The 23,596-nt window shown below is 43.4% G+C and overlaps 1 protein-coding gene across 3 annotated transcripts in view; it reads right to left on the bottom strand.

Moving 5' to 3' along the window:
- MRPL42 (mitochondrial ribosomal protein L42) overlaps positions 1–23,596 on the bottom strand; it is a 61,779-nt gene that overhangs the window by 35,517 nt on the left and 2,666 nt on the right. Inside the window, exon 1 of one of the 3 annotated variants that reach the window (XM_031650668.1) lies at positions 365–444. The exons of 1 other annotated variant lie outside the window; for it this stretch is intronic. The gene's annotated coding sequence lies outside the window, so the exon portion shown is untranslated. Of the gene's footprint in view, positions 1–364; positions 445–23,596 lie in introns of those variants that run through there. One more of the 3 variants, XM_031650666.1, reaches the window with a different exon arrangement.

The following is a 23,596-nucleotide window of genomic DNA, read 5'->3' as shown; positions in this document are numbered from 1 at the left end:
ATTTCAGAGGTCAAGTCCCTTGGCCCGGAATTCAACCCCAAAACAAAAGCCACATAGCCTCTGAGGGTAAGAGGTTTGAGGAGCAGGCTACCAGGAGCACACGGACTCTTCGACCTAAATGAGTCCCTAGAGCCACAAGCTGCATCAGCCACTCCCGGGCGTCCGCCAGGTAACGAAGGGGGCGCTACAGGAAGCGCGCGGCCACATGCCGGCCCTTCTGCAGGAAGGGCAAAGGCTGGGGATGCAGGCAGCCTCGCCCTGCCGGGAACGACAGGCGGGAGACCTCGACACCTGCAGACAAACACTGTGGGCCTGCCTAGCTTCGAGGGAGTCCTCCACAGAAGGACTAGAGGGAAGCGGTTACCTTGACACCTTCTCACCACGAGCCCGCCATCTTGTTTCAATCCGGGTCCCAAGAAACAGCGCCGCGCGCGCCCTCCCGGCCGCGGGGCATTCTGGGAAATGTAGTCTCCGTGGAAAAGCAGCCCGGTCGCAGAGGGAAAGCGGAGTCGTTGCTATGGACTCTTGCCTTTATTTGTAGCAGCATGGCCGCAACGTTATCAAGGTGCCCAGAAAAACAAAATCACTGCCCCAAATACATACCCTTAGAAACTAACAAACATTTTTTTTTTTTTGTGAGGCAGTCTCATTCTGTCACCCAGAATGTAGTTCAATGGCTCCATTACGGCTCATTGCAGCCTGTACCTCCTGGGCCCAAGAGATCTTCCCACCTCAGCGTCCTGAGTAGCTGGTACTACAGGCGCACACCACCACACCTGGCTAATTTTTTAATATTTTTGTAGAGACGGGGTCTTGCTATGTTGACCACGCTGGTCTCAAGCGATCCTCCCACCTCGACCTCCCAAAGTGATGGAATTACAGGCCTGAGCCACCATGCAAGCCTACAAGTACTTTTTAAAAAAATTATGTTAATATTCAAAGAAATTGTAGATTGCCCTTTAGTAAATGAGTTAAAGTTTCCCAGGGGAAGAGACATTCCCGAGAAGCCCTGAAATGTGTAGGTTAGGAATTGGACGTTTGGAATCAGAACGTGAAGAGGCCCTCCACTTGGAGAACCTGGCACTGTGCCCTCAGAACTGTGCTGGCTACCTATTATGGGAGGAAGTAACTATGCAGAATCTTGGACCTTGCCTTCCATCTCAGGAGGAAGGAAAGGCCCCTGGGCCTTTGCACTCTCTGTTCCCATTGCCAACAATGCGCTTCTCTCACCTCTTCTCTTGACTTTACTGTATACAGGCCTTTCTCAAATATCATCTTAGAAAGGACCACACCACTAAAATAGCCTCACCCACCCTTATTCCATGCCCCCCTTTATTTTCCTTCAGAACATTTACCATTACCTGACTTTATATTGATTATTTGTTTGCTCGTTTAACTTTTTTTGTTTGTTTGTTCGTTTTTTGAGGCAGAGTCTCACTCTGTCGCCCAGGCTGGAGTGCAGTGGCATGATCTTGGCTTACTGCAACCTCTGCCTCTCGGCTTCAAGCGATTCTCCTTCCTCAGCCTCCCGAGTAGCTGGGATTACAGGTGCCCACCACCTCACCCAGCTAATTTTTGTATTTTTAGTACAGATGGGGCTTTGCCATGTTCGCCGGACTGATCTTGAACTCCTTACCTCAGGTGATCTGCCCACCTCCGCCTCCCAAAGTGCTGGGATTACAGGCGTGCGCCACTGCACCCAGCCTCGTTTAATGTCTCTTATGCTCGATAATGTAAGCTCCGTGAAGGCAGAGACATATGTCTATCTTGTTCTTCACCATGTGCAAACCCAGCATCTCAGACTGTGCTCGGCCTCATTATAGGTCTCCAGTAAGTGTTTGCTGAACAAATGAAAAGACTAGATAACATTGCAAGTATCCAAGACAGCAGATGATTGGCTGGTAAAGCAGAAGTGGTTGCCTAGAAATTCCCTTTTACCATGATTTGCAAAATGTTGCTTTTGTATATTTTTCTAAGAAAGAATCTATAACTTTTAGTATGTATTCCAGGGAATTGATAAACCTCTCAACAAGTTAAGAACCATATTCCTGAAGTGACAAGTATTGAAAGTAAGTGAACACAGATCACATAGTAAAGAAAACTGAATCTGGGCTGTGTAGTATGTCTCCTCATTTCCCAGGGAACATCAGGAGGCTAATCTTTGCTCTTGTAGAAGCCCACAGAGGGTCCATCTGTGTCCTTTCCAATCGCGTCCATCCTCCAAAGCTACCCATGAAGTCTTTCTGGACTATGCAATAGGAAGGGACAGAGAGGAGAAACAGATTTGAATGAGCAGTCAACTGGACTGGTCGAACATTCCCTGCGTAAAGTGTAAGAAGAATGGATCAAAGATTATTCCAGATGTCAAGTCTTGATGGCTGTGAGCAGAGTGGGACCAGTCCCCAATAGGGAGACTCACTTAGTGGGACCAGGGAAGGTCTCACAAAGCTGAGACCGGAAAAGAAACCAACATTTTTGGGGGACGAAAGAGGAGAGACAATTTAGGCTAAGCGAGGGAACAACTTACACAAAAGCTTTAATGTGGTGGAAATAGCTTACCATATACTGGAGTAGGGTGGACAGTGTGGAGAAGAGTGGCAGGAGATGAGGAGAGTTGGAGCCAGATCATGTTGGGCTTCATAAGCCTTGGAGGGGTTAACACGGAGTTAGGACACAGGACATATGTAGAGATTAAATGGAGTAGGTGGTGCTGTGTGCCTGTAGTCCTAGCTACCCTGGGAGTAGGAGGCTGAAGTGGGAGGATTGCTTGAGCCCAGGAGGTCAAGGTGGCAGTGAGCTATGATCGTGCCATGCACTCCAGCCTGGGTGACAGAGTGAGCCCCTGTCTCTTGAGATTTTTACACAAAAGAAGTGACATAATTTGATTTCTATTTTTAAAAGATTACTCTGGCTGCCCTGGGAGGAGTGGTTTGGAGAGTGGCAAGACCGCAGGCAAGTCTAGCAAGGAAGCTACTACAGTTCTGCAGTCAATAAATCATGTGATGGAGGGTGGTGGCAGTGGAGATGGAGAGAGAGAAAGAGTCCAGATGTATTTTAAAATTGGAAGTAATGACTTAACTTGCTGATGGATTGATTGAGAGAGAGGAAGACACTTCAGGTGATGCTTTGATGACTAGCTTGACAATGGCGCCATTCATAAGACAAGGAAGACTGAGAGAGGAGCAGGTTTGGGGAGTCTGATGAGGGCGGAAATGCATACTTCTGTTTGGGAGTTGTTGAGTTTGAGATGGCTCTGAGACACTCCAGTGGAGACACAAAACGAGGCAGCAGCCCGGGCAACATAGTGAGTGAGGCCTCATCTCTACAAAAAGTCCACAAAATTAGTCAGGCTGATGGTGCGCACCTGTGATCCCAGCTACTAAGGAGGCTGAGGTAGGAGAATCGTTTGAGCCCTGGAGGTTGAGGCTGCAGTGAGCTGTGGTCGTGCCACTGCACTCCAGCCTGAGTAACAGAGTGAGACCCCCATCCCCCAAAAAACAAAAAACAAAAGGCAGGTACTTGAAGAGGTGTGTTTAGAGAGTAGAGGTTGGACTAGGTATAGAAAAAAAGATAAAGGGCATGGAGGCTGGCCCCAGGGAATTCCAACACTTAGAAATCAGATGGAGGAGGATAACCTTGAGCAAGGGTCTCCCAGGAGTGGCAGTAAGAAAGGTAGAAGGAAAACAAATACGACAATGTCAGAATAGTTAAGAGAGGCCACGTCACAAAGTGTTCCTAACTTAAGAGTTCAGTGCTAGCAACTTATAAAGTATAATTTCCAAAAATACAAACTTGAAATACCAGCAAATAACTTATATTGACCTACATAAAAGTGCTTTATTTTATTTTATTTATTTATTTTTTTAAGACAGTGTCCCGCTCTGTCACCCAGGCTGGAGTGCAGTGATGTTATCTTGGCTCACTGCCCGCCACAATGCCCAGCTACTTTTTGAATTTTAGTAGAGACAGAGTTTCAGCATGTTGGCCAGACTGGTCTTGAACTCCTGACCTAAAGTGATCCGCCCACCTCAAGTGATCCGCCCACCTCAACCTCCCAAAGTGCTGGAATTATAGGCGTGAGCCACTGTGCTCAGCTACAAATGCTTTAAATTCATGCTAGTAAAATGACAAAACAGACAAAATTCTAGGACTTTGGAATTGGCATCAAATGACTTCGGTTTAAAAGGGGATTGCCTTTTCTTCTGTAACTTCCCAGAAAAAAAAGTCATTCTTTGTATCAATCAGAGAGCAAAGATTCCAGAGCAACCTTACAACCAAACTATGAGAATGATCTTTCTGGCCAGGTGCAGTGGCTGACACCTGTAATCCCAACACTTTGGGAGGCCGAGGCAGGCGGATCATGAGGTCAGGAGTTCCAGACCAGCCTGACCAACATGGTGAAACCCCGTCTCTACTAAAAATACAAAAATTAGCTGGGCGTGTTGGCACATGCCTGTAATTCCAGCTACTCAGGCGGCTGAGGCAGGAGTATCGCTTGTACCTGGGAGGCAGAGGTTGCAGTGAACTGAGATCACACCACTGCACTCCAGCCTGGGCAACAGAGTAAAACTCTGTCTCAAAAAAAAGATCTTTCTAAACACTTAATTATTGTGACTGTCATTTTACAAACAGAAGTGACAGAGGCACAGAGAGGTTAACAACTTGTTCAAAGTCACACAAGTTACTGTGCTTTGAACCCAGGAACTACTATTACCAGTGCTCGTGAACCTAACCTCTGTGCTAGACTGAGCCATGCTTACTTCAAAATACAAAATATAGATGAGACTAGGTGCTGTGGAGTGCACCCGCAATCCCAGCTACTCAAGAGACTGAGCGGGGAAGATTGACTGAGCCAATGAGTTCAAAACCAGCCTGAGCAACACAGCAAGATCCCATCTCAACAACAAATAAAACAGATTTTTAAAAAATGAATGCAGATTTAAAAAACAAAACCCAAGAGATAATCACTGCTAACATTTTGATGTATAACTTTTCACTTGACATTTCTTTTCTTCTTTTTCTTTGAGACAGGGTCTTGCTATAGTGCCCAGGTTGGTCTGAAACTCCTGGCCTCAGGCAATCCTTCTGCCTCATCCTCCTGAGTAATTGGGATTACAGGCTTGAGCCACAGAACCTGGCTCTCTTCTTATATCTATATTATGATAATAGCTAACATTTATCGAGCACATTATGTGTACTATTCTAAAGTTCTATGGCAAGTAAATGGTGGAGCTGAGATATGAACTAGATAGCCTTATTCTCCTTCAGTCTCCCTTTCTTTTACACAAACACATTATTTTTAGGTTTTCTCCTATTACTGTTAATATGCATATATAAATAAGTATACATATACATGTATGCACATATTTTTTTCCTATGAACACCCTATATACTGTCAGTGTAGAACTACAAGTCTCCTAGAGATCATCAGGACTTAAAGGGTTATTTCGATTATTAAAGATCTTTGCACTGGTTATGATGGCTCATGCCTGTAATCCCAGCACTATCAGAGGCCAAGGCAGAAGGATCTCTTGAGCCCAGGAGTTTAAGACCAGGCTGGGCCACATAGTGAGACCCTAAAACTTAAAATTTTGTTTTTTAAAAATGAAGTCTGGGGCCAGGTGTGGCAGTTTATGCCTGTAATCCCAGCACTTTGGGAGGCCGAAACAGGCAGATCATGAGGTCAGGAGTTCAAGACCAGCCTGGCCAACGTGGTGAAACCCCGTCTCTACTAAAAATACAAAATTAGCTGGGCATGGTGGCGGGTGCCTGTAATCCCAGATACTCGGGAGGCTGAGGCAGGAGAATCATTTGAAGCTGGGAGGCAGAGATTGCAGTGAGCCGAGATTGTGCCATTGCACTCCAGCCTGGGCAACAGGGCGAGACTCCATCTCAAAAAAAAAAAAAAAAAAAAAAGAAGTCTAGAAGTCTGGGCATGGTGGCTCCCACCTGTAATCCCAGCACTTTGGGAGGCCAAGGCAGGAGAATTGCTTGAGCCCAGGAGTTCGAGACCAGCCTGGGTGACATAGTGAGGCCCCTATTTCTACAAAAAAAAATTTAAAAAATTAGCCAGGTGTGGTGGCATACGCCTCTAGTCCCACCTACTCAGGAGGCTGAGGTGGGAGGATCACTTGAGCCCAGAAGGTTGAGGCTGCAGTGAGTCATGATTGCGCCACTGCACTCCAGCTTGGGCAACATAGCGAGACCCTGTCAAAAAAAAGAAAAGAAAGAGAAAGAAATCCTTACAATGTAACTCTCATCTTTTTTTCTGAGATGGGATCTTGTTGTTTTGCCCAGCCTGGACTCAAACTCCTGGGCTCAAGCGATTCTCTTTCCTCAGCCTCCCAAGATGATAGTTTTCATTTTAAAGTTAATTCATTGTTAGGTGCTTTCTTGCAACTCCTAGATTTTTAATTTATTCTAATTCATTTACTTATCTAATAAATATTTATTGAGGACCTATTATACGTACCAGACACCAGAGCAGCAGTCTTCACAGATTATATCGTCAGAGGGTGACAGATACTAAATATATACTGATGGGATTAATTATTTTATGACAATTTTGTTGAGTGTCTCAGAGGAAAGGGATGTCATGGAGCACATACCAGGAACATCTGACTAGTGTACTCAGGACAGGAAAGGCTTTCCTGAGGAAGTGAATTTAAGTGGAAATGTGAAGGAAGAGGAGAAGTTAGGTAGAGGAAGAGGGCCTGAGGGAGCAGCCCGTGTGAAGGCGCTGAAATAGGAAGTAGTATGATTCTTCTAAGAAACAAAAGAGCCGGAGTGGTGGCTCAACCTGTAATCCCAGCAACTGGTGGTAGGGGTGGAGGCATGGTAAGGCAGGAGGATCACTTGAAACCAGGAGTTCAAGACCAGCCTGGGAAGCATAGCAAGACCCTGTCTCTAAATAAATAAATAAATAAATAAATAAATAAGGCCTGTGTGACTAGAATATAGGGTGCTAGCAAAAGCAATGAGGCTGACGGCAAAGGCAGATTTATTTTCGTGTTATTCCTGACAGCCAACACTTAAAAACTGGCTGGTTCAAGTGCAGCGGGGTTTACAACTCATTGATCATAACCAGTTACAGATTTTTTTGTTCCTTCTCCACTCCCGCTGCTTCACTTGAGTGGCCTAAAAAAATAATTAACAAATAAAGCTTTCTAGGAGACCACATCATTTCAGACTTAACCAAAAATCAAGACCCTGTTTTTCTAGTAAGCACTAAGTGTTCTCTTTAAGAAGTGCTTGCTTTTTCTTGTTACGATAAATGTTATACCTTAAATCATAGGGATTAATGTTCCCACCACAAACTGAGAAATCTGTAGCAGAAACTGCAAGCTATCCCCTAACAGATGTTTCTCCCCTTCCTCTGTATTAACAGAACCCCTAATTCAGGGGTATGTGGTTACTCACAATTATAAAATTCACACTTTTTTTTTTTTTGACAAAAAATTAGCCTGGCATGGTGGCACGTGCCTGTAATCCCAGCTACTCAGGAGGCTGAGGCACAAGAACCGCCTGAACCTGCAAGGCAGAGGTTTGGCAGTGAGCCAAAATTGTGCCACTGCACTCCAGCCCAGGTGACAGACTGAGAGCCTGTCTCAAAAAAAAAAAAAAAAAAAAAAAATTTACATTTTTCAGCTTCCCTTGCAAGTCTAGATGTGGTCATGTGACTTCCTTCAAGCCAACTTGTATGCACCCTTTGCTCCCTACTTCATCCTTCCTCTTGGAGGGTGGATTTAATGGTCATTATTGTAGAATCTCAGGATGGCCTTAACCTTGGAATGATGGAGCAGTCAGCTGGAAAGAGTCTGGATTTTTGATGACTTTGTAGACAAAGTTCCTGAGACTTCCTACTACAGATTTTTATGAAAGAGAGAAGTAAACTTTTATCTTGTTTAAGCTGCTGTTATAGTGATTGCGGTTTTTGTCATTTACAGTAATGGCAAAAGTTAGTGCAAAAGTAATTGCACCAATTTTCGCCAGACACCAGAGCAGCAGTCTTCACAGATTACATAGTCAGAGGGTGACAGATATTAAATATATAACGATGGGATTAATTATTTTATGACAATTATGTTGAGTGTCTCAGAGGAAAGGGATGTCATGGAGCACATACCAGGAACATCTGACTAGTGTACTCAGGACAGGAAAGGCTTTCCTGAGGAAGTGAATATAATTTGCCATATAATCTGTGAAGACAAACGGCTGCTCTGTTAGTAAAAGACAAAGTATTAGCCTACTGTGCAGCAACCTAACACTTTGTCTTTTACTAACAGTGGAAACTAATCCTAACTGAAATGACAGGATCAAAATAATTCAAATCAGAAATAATTCAAGAAAAATATCTATGAAGGATTAGTAATGATAAAAATGTAAGGTCCTCTATTCCACTGAATACAATACAGATCACAAGTTATAAACTACTATAAATTCCTTCAAAAGTTTTCTTATGAACATTCCAAACGAGTTTTACACTTAATGTCTTCTCTATCCTTAAGATCTTAAAGGGTTCTCCATGTGTAGGACCGACCATCTTATTTCTTTTTTTAATAGGATTTTTAAAAATTATTGTTTTTAAAATTTTTGAGACTGGGTTCTGTGCTGTCACCCAGGCTGGAATGCATTGGTGCGATTTCAGCTCACTGCAACCTCTGCTTCCCAGGCTTAAGCAATCCTCCCACCTCAGCCTCCCTAGTGGCTGGGACTACAGGAACAAACCACCACCCCTGGCTGATTTTTTGTACTTTTTGTAAAGACTGAGTTTCGTCATGTTGCCCAGGCTGGTCTCAAACTCCTTGCCTCAAGTGATCCACCCACCTCAGCCTCTCAAAGTGCTTGGATTACAGGCATGAGCCACTATGCCCAGCCAGGACCATCTTAATCATTTTCTTTATAGCTCCTGGAGGCTCAACATAATGTTAGGTAGGCAGTAGAGTACAGAGGTTAAGAAATGGAGTCTGAGAATCTAGCTGCCTAAATTTGAATCTCCCTCCTTCCTTCTTAATTATGTTATTTGGGGTAATTTAGTTACTTAATATTTTTGAGTCACAGTTTAGCCTTTGTAAAAGTAGGATACTATGTTTTCTGGCTGGGTGCGGTGGTTCACACCTGTAATCTACTTTATAGAATTGTTGAGTGGAATAAATAACAGAAAGTGAGCAAAAAGCTTAGCAAAATACCTAGCAGGTAGTAAGCACTCCATCAAAGCTAACCATAATCATATCTTATAGATGCTTAACAAAATCTTGTCTAATAATTTTTGTGAAAATCTATACCAAGGAGATGACTTATTTCTTAGGCATTAAAATAAAAGCCTTCCCTTTTGACTACCAAGAATAATCTAATGAATGTAACTAAAAATGAAAAAATAAATCTGGTCTAAAATGAACAATAATGGCCAGGCACAGTGGCTCATTCCTGTAATTTCAGCACTTTAGGAGGCTGAGGCAGGTGGATCACCCGAGGTCAGGAGTTGGAGACCAGCCTCACCAACATGGCAAAATCCCATCTCTACTACAAATACAAAAATTAGCTGGGTGTGGTGGCACTCACCTGTAGTCCCAGCTACTTGGGAGGCTGAAGCAGGAGAATCGCTTGAATCCAGGAGGTGGAGGTTGCAATGAGCCAAGATCACGCCATTGCACTCCAGTCTGGGCAATAGAGGGAGACTCTGTCTAAACAAAAATAAAAACAAAAAGATTGCTATATCTGTTAGGGTCCCAGAAGAAAACAGTTGACTTACTCAAATCGGGATGGTTTCAGGAGGGTTTGTTTACAGAAGGTGTCTTCACAGAAGTGTGAGTGGTATGTAGGGGAATCACAGGATCACAGGTAGTAGCAGTAATAGTAGTAGTAGTAGTAGCAGTAATAGTAGTAGTAGTAGTAGTAGCAGTAGTAGTAGCAGTGGTAGCAGAAGAAGAAGAATTTGGGCTTAGTAAAACTGGCTGTTCCTTCATGCCCCTCCAGGCCTGAAGGTACAAAGAGAGGGAGTAGTTATCAGAGCCCAGAAAAAGAGAGTCCTGCAGCAGCTACCTTGAGAGGGGCAGTAACCTTCAACTGAAGGGCATAGCCAGCCTGAGGTGACCTTGAAGGAGTAACCCAGAGTAATAATTACCTGACCTCTCCATCTTTCCCATCTCCCATGGGTTAAGGGCCCAGTCTCATAAGACACAAGACTGTCCCCTGCCACTGCAGATGCCAATCTGTGATGTAGACATGCGTGTGTGTGTGTGCTTGTGCATGTATGCTGGAAAATAGCACTCTAGGTGGATCTGGTTTATTTCACTACAGATATATATATGTGTGTGTGTATATATGTCTGTGTGTGTATATATGTGTACACATCATATATAACATATGGTATGCACATATATACACATCATATATTACTATACATATGATTTGTGTGTATGTATTCTATATGTAAGTCCTTAGAATATATTAGATTCACTTTGTGGCCTATTAGTTTATCTTTGTAATTCTAATTTTTTTTTCAGATGGGGTCTCACTCTGTCACCCAGGGTGGAGGGCAGTGGTACCATCATGGCTCACTGCAGCCTTGACATTCTGGACTCAAGTGATCCCCCCATCTCAGCCTCCCAAGTAGCTGGAACCACAGGTGCACCACCATGCAAAGCTATTTTTTTAAATGTATATATGAGGGTCTCACCATGTTGCTCAGGCTTGTCTCAAACTCCTGGGTTCAAGACATCCTCCCACCTTATTCTCCCCAAATGCTGAAAGTACAGGTATGAACCACTGTGCCTGACCTATGATTCTAATATTTAAAGACTTATTACAGAAAATTTCAAACATATTCAAAATTAGAAAGAATAGTATAGTAAACAACCAGATACCTCTCATTCAGCTTCAACAATGATAACTCATGGCCAATTTTATTTCATCTGTACTCCCACCTTGTACCTTCTCCTATATTATTTTGAAGCAAATCACACATAGCCTGTAATTTCATCTATAACTATCTCAGTAAGAAACACTAGTAGGTAATAACTCCTTTCTTCTTTTTTTTTTTTTTTTGAGACGGAGTCTCGCGCTGTCGCCCAGGCTGGAGTGCAGTGGCCGGATCTCAGCTCACTCCAAGCTCCGCCTCCCGGGTTCACGCCATTCTCCGGCCTCAGCCTCCCGAGTAGCTGGGACTACAGGCGCTGCCACCTCGCCCGGCTATTTTTTGTATTTCTTAGTAGAGACGGGGTTTCACCGTGTTAGCCAGGATGGTCTCGATCTCCTGACCTCGTGATCCGCCCATCTCGGCCTCCCAAAGTGCTGGGATTACAGGCTTGAGCCACCGCGCCCGGCCATAACTCCTTTCTTCTAACATAACCATATGTAATTAGACAATTTTTAAAAATTGACATGGATTATTTAACATTCTCAAATATCCAGTGAATATACAGCTTTCCAGATGGTTCATAAATGTCATATTTTAAATTTGCTTTGCTTGTTTGAATCAGAATCCAAATTAGATCCATGCATTTTAACTGTTTAATGTCACTTTTAAGTTTCTTTAATTTACAAGTTCCTCCTCGATTCCTCTCTCTCTCTCTCTTTTTTTTTTTTTTCCTTGCATTTATTTGTCAAATAAACCAGGTTGTTTGCCCTGAAGAGATTCTCACAGTCTGGACTTTGCTGAGTGCATCCTTGGGGCAAACTTTAACATGTTCCAAGGTCCTTTGTATCTTCTGTAATTTGTGATCTCAATTTTTTTTAAAAAAATTATTTTCTTAGAAATCATTATATTAAAAAGGACAATTGCACTCATATGTTTATCACAGCACTAGTCACAATAGCAAAGTCATGAAACCAACCTAAGTGTGCATCAACAGTTGGCTGGATAAAGAAAATGTGAGATAGATAGATAGATAGATAGATAGATAGATAGATAGATAGATGATAGATATCTCATGGAACACTATGCAGCCATAAAAAAGAATGAAATCATGTCCTTTGCATCAACATGGATAGGGCCGGAGACTATTAATCTAAGTGATCTAATTCAGAAACAGGAAATCAAATACCCCATGTTCTCACTTATAAGTGGTAGCTTGACAATGGCATACATGGACATAAAGATGGAAATAATAGACACCCAAGGGAGGAAGGTTGCAGGGGGACTAGGGCTGAAAAATTACCTATCAGGTACAATGTTCACTATTTGGATAAGGATACACTAGAATCCCAATCCATCCCCACCAATATGAAATACAGTCATGTAGCAGACATACACATGTACTCCTTGAATCTAAAACTAAATTCATTTTTAAATAAATTTTAAAAATTTATCTTCAGGTAGCTAACTTAGACTTGTAAGTCTATGTAGGAGGGTGTAAAAAATTGTATTGGGTTTGGAAGCATTATTAGAGTATTTAATAGGTGAGTTGCCATATTTAGATTTTTTTAATTTATGAGAATTATTTCAGTACTTGAGAATATTTAGCAGCCAGAAAATTGAAGGGCTGGAAAAGAAAATCATATGCGCTAGATTTATGAATGCAATTTTAAATGTTTAAATGACCAGGCATGGTGACTCATGCCTATGATCCCAGCACACTGGGAGGCTGACACAGGAAGATCGCTTGAGCCCAGGAGTTCACGACCAGCCTAGGCAACATGGGGAGACCCTGTCTTAAAAAAAAGAAAAAAAATTAATATTTAAATGTATTTAACTTACTCAAGTATTATTTTAGCTGCTAGTCTATAAATAGAATAGTAAGAACTATTACAGCCATAAAAAAGGATGAGTTCATGTCCTTTGCGGGTACATGGATGAAGCTTGAAACCATCATTCTCAGCAAACTAACACAGGAACAGAAAACCACACACCTCATGTTCTCACTCATAAGTGGGAGTTGAACATTGAGAATACATGGACACAGGGAGGGGAACATCACACACAGGGGCCTGTCGGGGGTCGGGGGAAAGGGGAGGGAGAGCATTAGGAAAAATACCTAATGCATGTGGGGTGTAAAACCTAGATGACCAGCTGATAGGTGCCGCAAACCACAATGGCACATGTATTCCTATGTAACAAACCTGCGCATTCTATATATGTATACCAGGACTTAAAGTTAAAAAAAAAAAAAAAAGAATAATAAGAACTATAAATCAAACTTGAAAGTTTGAGGAAAAACTATACTTCACTGTTACACCAATCAATTTAATATTAATTTTTTAAATCTGTAAATGACCAGGCATGGTGGCTCACGCCTGTAATCCCAGCACTTTGAGAGGCCGAGGCAGGCAGATCACCTGAGGTCAAAAGTTCAAGATCAGCCTGGCCCACATGGTGAAACCCCATCTCTACTAAAAATATAAAAATTAGGGCAGGCACAGTGGCTTGTGCCTGTAATCCCAGCACTTTGGGAGGGCAAGGCAGATGGATCATTTGAGGTTGGGAGTTCCAGACCAGCCTGGTCAACATGGTGAAACCCCATCTCTACCAAAAAATACAAAAATTAGCCTGGCATGGTGGCAGATGCCTGTAATCCCAGCTACTCAGGAGGCTGAGGCAAGAGAATCGTTTCAATCTGGGAACCTGGGAGGCGAAGGTTGCAGTGAGCTGAGACTGTGCCACTGCACTGGGTGACAGAGTGAGACCCCAACTCCAAAAAAAAAAAAAAAAAAAAAAATTCTGTGAATAATCTTGTGTCTCAAAGACAACAAAATACATCAACTTAAAGATGTTTTTGCCCTCATCTCTCAAAAATCACACCCAAACAACAATGAGAACAAAAATGGAAGCCAACAGAAACAGGAATACCTGACTTGGTAGAGCAAAGTCAAGCATGCAAGTTGCACCAAGGCTTAGGAATTGGTGGTATTAAATATTTAGGAAGGCAGGAGGGATGAGGGGGCTGAAAAGTCATGTAGTATTTGAAAATCAGCATAAAGCACAGTTAGACCTCAGATTCCCATATCTAATAGCCTACCCCAGTTGGAAATGGAAATACAAATCCCAAAGGTTCTGGATTTAGGAAAGTTATACCTAGAAGAGGGCAGAGAAGAAGAGTCCAGTGGAAAACGGGGGAGGTGGCTGGGATGGTGGTTCACACCTGTAACACCAGCACTTTTGAGGTCCAAGTGGGAGGATTGCTTGAGGCCAGGAGTTAGATACCAGCCTGGGTAACATAGTGAGGTGCTATCTGCACAAAAAAGAAAAAGAAAAATTAGCCGGCTGTGGTGGTGCATCTGTAGTCCCAGCTACTCAGGAGGCTGAAGCTGAGGTTGCAGGATTGCTTGAACCCAGGAGTTTGAGGGTTCAGTGAGTTATGATCTTACCACTGTACTCCAGCCTGGGTGGCACAGCAAGACCCTGTCTCTAAAAAAAGGAAAAAAAAGAAAACAGAAAACTCGGGAGGAGGAATGCCAGGTCTGTTTTTTGAGCCTAGTCTGCAGCCTTTCCTGTGATCATGTGAACCTCCCCATGTCCTCCCAGTGAATTCCTTTTCTGTTTAAGTCAGCCTGAATCAGTTTCCATGCCTGTAACCACGAACCCTGACTAACATAATATTTTGCACTTACTTGGTGACAATTCTGTTAACATTATGTTTCCATCCCCCATAAACCCATAAGGGTAGTTTATTTTCCTGCAACCTCTGCCTCCTGGGTTCGAGCGATTCTCATGCCTCAGCCTCCTGAGTGGCTGGGATTACAGGCACATGGCCAGATCGTTTTTGTATTTTAAGTAGAGATGGGTTTTCACCGTGTTGGCCAGGCTGGTCTTGAACTCCTGACTTAAAGTAATTCACCTGTCTCGGCCTCCCGAAGTGCTGGGATTACAGGCGTGAGTCACCATGCCTGGCCCCATAAGAGTAGTTCTTCATCTGATTTTGCTAATAATTTTACTTGCAGAGTCTAGTATAGTGTCTGGCACTTAGTGGGCACTAACCAAATATATGTTTTGGTTTGTTTTTTTGTCATTTTTTGTTTTTTTGAGACAGAGTCTCGCTCTGTCACCTAAGCCAGAGTGCAATGGCGTGATCTCGGCTTACTGCAACCTCCTACTCCTGGAGTCAAGCAATTCTCCTGTCTCAGCCTCCTGAGTAGCTGGGATTACAGGCGCCTGCCACCATGCCTGGCTAATTTTTGTATTTTCAGTAGAAACAGGGTTTCACTATGTTCGTCAGGCTGGTCTCGAACTCCTGACCTCCAGAGATCCACCCGCCTCAGCCTCCCAAAGTGCTGGGGTTACAGGTGTGAGCCACCGAGGCTGGGATAAATGTTTATTGAATAATTGAATGGATGAAGGCCGGGCGCGGTGGCTCAAGCCTGTAATCCCAGCACTTTGGGAGGCCGAGGTGGGTGGATCACGAGGTCAGGAGATCGAGACCATCCTGGCTAACATGGTGAAACCCCGTCTCTACTAAAAATACAAAAAACTAGCCAGGCGTGGTGGCGGGCGCCTGTAGTCCCAGCTACTCGGAGGCTGAGGCAGGAGAATGGCGTGAACCTGGGAGGCGGAGCTTGCAGTGAGCCGAGATCACGCCACTGCACTCCAGCCTGGGTGACACAGCGCGAGACTCCGTCTCAAAAAAAAAAGAAAAAAAAAAAAAAAAAAAATTGAATGGATGAAGAAGCCTTCTCTGTGTCTTCTATATACTCCTCATTGCATCTTCTATATCTCAGTTTGACAACTTGTCACATCAAATTATATTAGTTTTTAAATATCTGTTTCATCTATTACAATGTAAGTTCAAGCCAGGTGCAGTGGCTCACACCTGTAATCCCAGCACTTTGGGAAGCTGAGGCAGGCGGATCACCTGAGGTCAGGAGTTTGAGCCAGCCTGACCGACATGGTGAAACCCTGTCTCTACTAAAAATACAAAATTAGCCAGGTGTGGTGGTACATGCCTATAATCCCAGCTACTTGGGAGGCTAAGGCAGGAGAATTGCTTGAGCCTGGGAGGCGGAGGTTGCAGTGAGCCGAGATCGCACTATCGCACTCCAGCCTGGGCAACAAGGGCAAAACTCCATCTCAAAAAAAAAAAAAAAAAAAAGTAAATTCAAGATCAGAGAGCCTACCTTGTTCATTAAAAAAAACTACTTCCTAGGCGTGTGTGACTCGCCTGTGACAGGTGTGGTGACTCATGCCTGTGAACCCAGCACTTTGGGAGGTCAAGGCCAGAGGATCGCTTGAGCTTGGGAGTTTGAGACCAGCCTGGGCGATATAGCAAGACCCCACCCTATCTTGAAAAAAAAATTTTTTTTTTAATTTAGTTCCTAAACCAGGTGTGGTGGCTGGTGGCTCAAAAAAAAAAAAACAAAAAAAAAAACAAAAATTAACCAGTTATGGTGGTATGTGCCTATGGTTTCAGCTACTCAGGAGGCTGAGGTGGGAAGATAGCTTGAACCCAGGAGGTCGGGGTTGCAGTGAACCACGATGGCACCACTGTGCTCCAGTCTGGGCAGCAGAGTGAGACCCTATCTCAAAAAAAAAAGTTCCTATAGATGGTCTAGTATAATACATCATAGGCAGAAAATGAGCGAAGGCAGGAAGGAGGGAATGTGTGCAGCCATTATGTTACCGCTGAACACATAACAAAGAAGAATATGGTGCTCCCTGCCTTAAAGGGGTGCACAATGTGGTGAGGGAGACAGGAAAACAGATTATTACAAGTGACCATTGTTAGAACATGATGAACAAGGTATTTTGGAGAATGTGGAGAAAACTTCATTGTAGAAAGTAAAAAGCTTCCTCTTCAAAGTTTCCCTTCTTGTTAAAGAATAAACCATAAGTGTTAGAAATAATAATTTATTTTAAAGACTAACTTCCTTCAAGCCTCCTTGCTTTGTGCTGATAACCGTTTGTTAAGCCCTATCCTATGTAGCTGTTAGACACGCTCACAAGCACATAGTACATTCTATGTCCTTGTACTTTAACCAAGATATTTGTGCTGGACGTGCTCACAGGCATATCCCAGCTCACAGCCTATGCCCCTTCCTTATTTGGGAATATTATTACTTTTCTAAGTCCTTTGGTAAGCAACTTCCTCTTTTACTCTGTTCTCCATTGCTTTTACCTATTTTTAAAAGTTTTTAAGCTGTTAGCCAATCAGGTGCAGTTTAGACTATGAGGTCTGGCTCCAGCCAATGGAGACAGGACATAGTAGCAAGAACAAGCTGCATAAGGAATAAAAATTGCTTACCTCCTTTGTTCAGATGTGCTCTTGCTATTGTTCCGTCTGCGAGGAGCACCCTTTCTGCAGAAAGTAAAATTGCCTTGTTGGAGAACTTTTTGTCTGAATGCTAATTTTTCCTTGCAGTACCAAGGAACAAGCATTCTGTTTTTAAATAAACATTTTACATATAACATTCATGGAGGAGGGCAAGAAACCATCAGGCAGATGGGGTGGAGAATCACTTGTGAAAAGGCAACCAGATGTGAAAATTATGGTGTTAGAGGGAGTGCAAGTATGATGCATTATAGGACATTCAAAGCAATGATGAGATTGCCCAGGGTGTGATCTGGGGTTGCTTTCAGGGAGTTGTCATAGAAACTGACATGTTGTTCTCTATTAACAACATGTTGCCTAGCCTGGTCTTGAACACATAACATCTTTCTTATGCTTCTGCTTACTTTTTGTTGTTATTGTTAATAGGGATGTTACAACAGCCTCTCTATTAACAACAACAACAACAAAAAGTAAGCAGAAGCATAAGAAAAAGTCAAGTGGTTTTGGGATTACAAGAGGAATAAGTTTTCCGATTGGTGAATTTAAAACTAATGAACTCAGTCTGCTCAGCCTTTTATCTTTCTCTCCTCCCATTTTTTCTCTCTCCTTTTTTTTTTTGGTCCCTGCCTCTGGCCTCATGCATTTCCATTTGCTGTCTTGGGTTAAGGAGCTTGCAGTTGTCTAGCTGTGCTAAGTGACTATGGAGCTATAATTGCAATTATGGGGCTAGTGGGGGAACATGAGTAAGCCCAACTGGTTGCTGATTTAGAGCTATATTCTTCAATCAAATTTATTAATAATGAAAGCAATATTTTAATTTCCATCTGTTGTGTTTTTCAGCTGGTTATAATTTCAGAAGTGGACAGCCGGGTGTGGTAGCTCACACCTGTAATCCCAGAACTTTGGGAGGCTGAGGCGGGCAGATCACGAGGTCAGGAGATCAAGACCATCTTGGCCAACATGGTGAAACCCCGTCTCTACTGAAAATACAAAAATTAGCTGGGCATGGTGGTGCGAGCCTGTAGTCCCAGCTACTCGGGAGGCTGAGGCAGGATAATTGCTTGAACCGGGGAGGCAGAGGCTGCAGTGAGCTGAGACTGCACCACTGCACTCCAGCCTGGGCAACAGAGTGAGACTCTGTCTCAAAAAATAATAATAATAATTCAGGAGTGGAAAGAGGTGAACAATATTGAACATCCAAAACCCAACAATCTGGAATACTGAACACCTGGGGTCAACTTAAACTTCGACAATCTGAAATATCTCACACTTGAACCAAAAGAATTTGAATAGGCAGGAGGAAAGATACAGGTATTGTATCAGAAGAGTTTAGAAAAACAGGAGTAGGCCGGGCGTGGTGGCTCAAGCCTGTAATCCCAGCACTTTGGGAGGCCGAGACGGGCGGATCACGAGGTCAGGAGATCGAGACCATCCTGGCTAACACAGTGAAACCCCGTCTCTACTAAAAATACAAAAACTTAGCCGGGCGAGGTGACAGGCGCCTGTGGTCCCAGCTACTCGGGAGGCTGAGGCAGGAGAATGGCGTGAACCCGGGAGGCGGAGGTTGCAGTGAGCTGAGATCCGGCCACTGCACTCCAGCCTGGGTGACAGAGCGAGACTCCGTCTCAAAAAAAAAAAAAGAAAAACAGGAGTAAGTAAATTATAAGTCAAGGTTCCTGTTGCAACTGTTTTGCTTTTCTTGAAAAGATCACATAATATGACACTGACTCTCAAGCTTTAGACCCTTCAACGGTCCTTAGGGAGCTTGTTAAAAACACAGAGACATGGGGACTATGACTTGAACTCAGAAGACCTTGGGCAGGGCCCCTTCACCGGTATGTTCAACTAGCCTCTGAGGTGAGCAAGCAGTCCAAAGTGTGAAAACATCTGTTCCAGGGCATATCGGATCCCAAATCATTGTACTCAGAAGAAAAACAACAATTTCAAAAACATTTCTAATCATACTAGAAGCAGGTGAGCAGTTTTTTGCAGATAGCAAGTGACATAATAGAGAAACATAGGAGAAATCAATCAGACTTGAGACAGACAGGTAGGTGATGGTGAAGGAGGAAGAAAGGTGATGGGAGTGAATTGAAAAGAAACTTGGGTGGGGCACATCAGGTGGGAGGAAATGGGAGAACAGTTTCGGCTGGGTAGGGGCTGAGTATGCAGTCACTGGCAGAGTTATGAAGTGACTGAAGCCCAAGGACGTGGAAAGCAAACAGTTCTCCTGGGAACCTAAAAGGGTGGCACACAGGCGGAGAAGTGAGCCCTACTTTGCAGAGTTCCAGTTCCAGCCAGGCTTCTGGCCAAACATCTTGAGTCACCAACCTCTGGAATCCTGTTTCCACTGGGAACTGGCTCAGAGAAAGGAGATGAATATATGTGTGGAACACCCCCCTCCATCCACTTTTATTTATTTGAGACAGAGTCTTGCTCTGTCACCTAGACTGGAGTGCAGTGGCGTGATCTTGGCTCACTGCAACCTCTACCTCCTGGGTTCAAGCGATTCTCCTGCCTCAGCCTCCCAAGTAGCTGGGATTACAGGCACGTACCACTACGCCCAGCTAATTTTTTTTTTCTTGTATTTTTAGTAGAAATGGGGTTTCACCATGTTGGCCAGGCTGGTCTCGAACTCCTGACCTCAAGTGATCCACCCACCTCAGCCTCCCAAAGTGCTGGGATTACAGGCATGAGCCACCCCGCCCAGCTCCATTTACTTTTATAGGAACACTGCAGAATCAATGATGGGTCCTACAAAATCATTCTAGTGGTGCATGCACCTAAAGGTACTCAAAGCTGTCACTGGGTGAGATAACATTCAGAAACACTTTGTAAAGCATAAAACACTAAACAAAGTAAAGTTGTATCACTCTGATTCTCCTGGGTCTCATGTTTTCCAGGGTCTTTCACATGAGACAGCACTCCTTAGGGATTGCCTGTGACCCTGGAAGATTCCACTCAGGTCCTTCTTACAGGCTGGTCTTGTGTTGGTTAACAGTTTGTAAGTGCTCAATGTCTTATGTGAAGGCATGAATATAAGCCACCAAGCAATTTTTCTTCCTTTTTTAAAATCAGTGAGCAGTCTTTTCTTCCCACACCCCCACCCCACCCACTGCCTGTTTGAATCAGTGTTCATGAACCCTCCTCTCACAAATTCTTCTATCTTGATCACCCACGAAACAGTTTCCCTATGCTGCAAGAAACAATAAGGGAACTTGCAAACAAATACTTCTGCCTGATGACAATTGTATATGAATTGAAATAGGACCTCTATTAAAGGTGACTGATACACCATTTTCCAAACTGAACTACTCTATTCTTTTTCTGCAAAGCATTAGTTTGTAGAAAAACTCTGTTGCTCTCCAGGAAGTCAAGTTGAAAGGTTTAGAGATTAACATAAACATCCTGTGCTTTCTGTAAGTGTTCACTTATGGATCATGAATCTATGGCAACCATTCTCAAACAGGTGTTTATATTCAGCCTGCACTGTTTGATGTATTCCCTTGACAAGTATTTTTTGAGAGCACACATGTAGTAGTCCCTGCACTTAGGCCCAGGATACAGTGGTGATCAAGACAGAGAAGATCCCTGACTCTGAGAAGATCAGGCACATATGTCCTAAGTTATTGCCTATAGGGTAAATAGCACTTAGGTCTCTGCCATTACAAGACCAAAGTAGAAAACCTGGAATATTTGGGGGTGGGTAATGAGGAAGCAGCAAGGGGTAGTAAAATATTGTTTGGGGGAGCAAGAGTTTCTCATACAATGGGACTCCTTTAACGCCTCCAACATAGCATTCATTCTTGCTTGCTTGTGCCCTGTAAGATAATGCAAAGGCACTTGTACTTTGAGTCCCAGAAGGAACAGAGACTGGAAAGAAACAAGGAGAAGAGGCCGGGCGCGGTGGCTCAAGCCTGTAATCCCAGCACTTTGGGAGGCCGAGACGGGCGGATCACGAGGTCAGGAGATCGAGACTATCCTGGCTGACACGGTGAAACCCCGTCTCTACTAAAAAATACAAAAACTTAGCCGGGCGAGGTGGCGGGCGCCTGTAGTCCCAGCTACTCGGGAGGCTGAGGCAGGAGAATGGCGTAAACCCGGGAGGTGGAGCTTGCAGTGAGCTGAGATCCGGCCACTGCACTCCAGCCTGGGCGACAGAGCGAGACTCCGTCTCAAAAAAAAAAAAAGAAAAAAGAAAAAAAAAGAAACAAGGAGAAGAGTGCGGCCTGACAAAGAACCAATAAAAGGTTAATTAGCTAAGAGTTCTGATCCAGGCGTGGTGGCTCATGTCTGTAATCTCAGCAATTTGGGAGGCTGAGGTGGGCGGATCACCTGAGGTCATGAGTTTGAAACCAGCCTGACCAACATGGCGAAACCCCGTCTATTAGTATAGACTAAAAAATACAAAAATTAGCCGGGTATGGTGATGTGTGCCTGTAGTCCCAGCTACTCGGGAGGCTGAGGCAGGAGAATTGCCTGAACCCGAAAGGCAGAGGTTGCAGTGAGTTGTGATCGCACCACTGCACTCTAGCCTGGGCAACAAAGTGAGAGACTCTGTCTCAAAAAAGAAAAGAAAAAGAAAAAGAAAGCCTGGGTGACAGAGCGAGACTCTGTCTCAAAAAAAAAAAAAAAAAGAAAAGAAAAAGGAAAAAGAGTTCTGGGCCAGACGTTGTGGCTCGCACCTGTAAGTCCAGCATTTTGGGAGGCAGAGGCAGACTAATTTCTCGAGGCCAGGAGCTTGAGACCAGCCTGCACAACATAGCCAGACCCAGTCTCTACAAAAAAATTAAAAATTACCCAGGTATGCTGAAGGCTGAGTGGGAAGGAGTTGGAGATTATAGTGAATTATGACTGCGTCACTTCACTCCAGCCTGGGGCAAGAGTGAGACCCTGTCTCTTAAAAAAAAAAAAAAAAAAAATTTAAAAAAAGAGATATGGCTAGCACTGCTCAGCTTAGTGAAGCTATCTGCCACTGTCATCATTTATTCAGTACCATGGACCTGGACCAGCATCTTTTTGCTGAGTTTTGAGTGTATTATGTAATTCCTGATCAGCATTGTTAGAGCTTTCAATACCTCTTGAGCAATCTATTGAAATTAGTGAACTGAATACATATTTCACATTTTGAATAGGTAAAACATTCACATGATTCATAATTCAAATGGTATAAGAGTATACAGTAAAAAGCCTCCCTTTTACATTTGTTCTCTAGCTGCTAAATATCCCACCTCTGAAGGAATCCAATTAGTTTTTTTAAAAAAAGTCTTGTAGGTACATAGTAAGTGTATATATTTATGAGGTACACGATCAGTTAGTTTTTTAGATATCCTATTTTATCCATATTTTATGGGTATAGTAAGTAGGATTTTTAAAAATAAGTTTTGGCCAGGAATGGTGGCTCACACCTGCAATCCAGCACTTCAGAAGGCTGAGGTGGGAGGGGTTGTTTAAGCCCAGGAGTTCGAGACCATTCTAGGCAACATGGTGAAACCCTGTTTCTAAAAAAATTAAAAAATTAGCTAGGCGTGGTGGTGTGCATCTGTAGTCCCAGCTTCTCGGGAGGCTGAGGCCCACTTGAGCCCAGGAGTTTGGGGCTGAGGCTGCAGTAAGCCATGTTTGTACCATTGCACTCCAGCCTGGGCAACAAGTGAGACCCTGCCTCAAAAAAATTTTAATTAATTAATTAATTTATTTATTTATTTTGAGACAGAGTTTAGCTCTTGTTGTCCAGGCTGGAGTGCAATGGCGCCATCTCGGCTCACTGCAAACTCTGCCTCCCGGGTTCAAGTGATTCTCCTGTCTCAGTCTCCCAAGTAGCTGAGATTACAGGCATGCTCCACCACACCCAGCTAATTTTGTATTTTTAGTAGAAACAGGGTTTCACCATGTTGGTCAGGCTGGTCTTGAACTCCTGACCTCGAGTGATCCACCTGCCTCAGCCTCCCAAAGTGCTGGAATTATAGGGGTGAGCTACTGCGCCTGGCCAAACAAAATTATTTTATTGTGTATATTGAAGGTATATGATGTTATGGAATACATCATGTATCAATAGTAAACAGGTTACTATTGTGAAGCAAATTAACATACCCATCATCTCACATAGTTACCTATGTTTTTGTTTTTGTGACAACAGTAGCTAAAATCTACTTATTTAGCATGAATCTCGTACATAGTGTAAACTTATTACCTATAGCTCTCATGTACATTAGCTCTCTAGACTTGTCCTAAATATCTGCTACTTTGTATCCTTTGATCTACATATCTGATTCTCCATCACTCCACCCCACAACCTGCTCTGGGTAACCACTGTTTTGTTATCTATCTCTGTATTAGATATAGAAATAGGGTTCTTAACTAGCCTTCTAATTTGAGAACCATATCTCAGCCGTGTGACA

The sequence above is a fragment of the Papio anubis genome, chromosome 9, assembly GCF_008728515.1.
Source record: "Papio anubis isolate 15944 chromosome 9, Panubis1.0, whole genome shotgun sequence".
NCBI lineage: Eukaryota > Metazoa > Chordata > Mammalia > Primates > Cercopithecidae > Papio > Papio anubis.
The sequence above is the reverse complement of the archived record's forward strand: the minus strand, read 5'-3'. Positions and strand labels throughout refer to the sequence as shown.